At 44.0% G+C, this 1,708-nt stretch overlaps 1 protein-coding gene across 1 annotated transcript in view; it reads right to left on the reverse strand.

The window, feature by feature from the left end:
• WASF3 (WASP family member 3) overlaps positions 1-1,708 on the reverse strand; it is a 23,530-nt gene that overhangs the window by 20,805 nt on the left and 1,017 nt on the right. The window lies entirely within an intron of this gene.

Raw genomic sequence — 1,708 nt, forward strand, 5'->3', positions numbered from 1 at the left:
ATTGATTCAATTCTACTCCTTTGCCTGTTCAATGTGTCATCTATTTCTGAAAATTTAGTATTAATCTTCTGGATTTCTGTGTGTAGATTTTGTATCATTTCTAATTTTTCACTTATTTTGTCATTTTGTTCTTGTACTGTCTTTTGAAATTGTTCTAGCGTTTTCTTTGTGTTTACTCAATTTTGTCAGTGTTTTCCTTGATATGCCTCTCAATTTGTTGAAGAAACCTAAATATAATTATTTTGAATTCCTTATCAGGGAGTTCCAATGCTGCATCTTCCTCAGGGATGTGTTTTGGGTCTGTATGCTGGTCCCTTGTTTCTCCTGCTTTATCTTGGTTCTTTGTGTGGACTGTGATGCTCTGTTGTCTTCGAGGCATTGTGATGTTTTTGTGTTTACATTTAATTGGTGATTGTATGTTGGAGTGACTTGCCCACAATTTTCGTTTGCTTTGTTTTGTTTGTATGTTATCTACGGAAGCAGGGTGCTGTGCTGGGCTCCTCTGTTCACTAGTGGCAGCACTTATACTCTCATCCCCTGTCTCCTTTCCCATTGTCAGCCTCCCATATGGCCCTGCCAACCTTGGCAAATGGAGCCTATTCCTGGGTCCCCGGAATCTGAGAATGCTGTCACTTCAAAATCCAAAACGGCTGCTGCTGGTAAACATTCAAAATGGCTGTACCCTCGGTCACTTTAAATATCCAAAATGGCCGCCACTTGTAAACAATCCAAATAGTTTTGCCCACCAGACAGCTGAAAGTCCACAGCTCTGGTTGTCTCCCTCCTTGCTGTTTCCCTTCCTAGTCATAGGCCACCAGCTGAGTCACCCCTGCAGCTCTTGGTAAGCAGGGCTGATCCTTAGGTCAATTCTCAGGTCCCAACACCACCTGGAAATATTCAGGCTGTTGATTCTGTCAGAGTAGCTGACAGTCCACTGCTCCAACCATCTCTATACTCAGTTTTCGTTCAGGTTTTCCCACTAGTTGGTGCCTAATCCACTTCTGTATAGTGCCTTTCAAAGCTCAGGGTTCCAGGATTATCTTCTGTATCTCTCTCAATTGGTTCCTCTTTTCTTTGTTGAAGAGTCTACTTGTCTGCCTATTCTGCCATCTTACCAGAAGTCCTAGATCACTGATTTTTATATGAGTATGCTAAAACTTCCAGAGAAGTACACTCGTTTCCTACTCCTTGGTCATCCCCCATTCACAGTTTGCAGGGGAGACTCGATTATGTCTTTTTAGAAGAGGCTCTGTCCTCAAAGAAGGAAAGCAGCTCCAAACATCTCCTGGTGGCCCTGAGGAGTGACAGGAACTTGGACTGAAATCTACTCAGCACGTCCTGTGAAGGTCCAAGAGCTAGAAGTGAAGGCCTCGCTGGACTGTAAACAGCCCACCGATACCGTCTGGCCAGCTCCTCAGAGGAGGTCAGCCGGGAAAGCTAACCCTGGGGCAGGGAGCCTCTCCCACACAGTTGTGCTCTCTCAGGCTTGGGCAATGCGCTAGGCAAGAAGGTAAAAAGATGGAGGAAGGACCAAAACAAACAAGGAAGGAAGATGCAAAAGGAAGACTGGAAAAAAGGTGGAAGAATATACGGGAAGCAAGTGCTGATGGGTAGGCAGTAGGAGAGGTGTTTCAAACTGGATTTTTTATTTAGTTTCATAGAAACTTTTGCACTGTTTCTTTTCTATAACTTCCCTTAGAAGTCTGGT

Source organism: Orycteropus afer, unplaced genomic scaffold (assembly GCF_000298275.1).
Source record: "Orycteropus afer afer isolate SDZICR_OR568_19922 unplaced genomic scaffold, OryAfe1.0 scaffold00630, whole genome shotgun sequence".
In the NCBI taxonomy this organism is placed as follows: Eukaryota; Metazoa; Chordata; class Mammalia; order Tubulidentata; family Orycteropodidae; genus Orycteropus; species Orycteropus afer.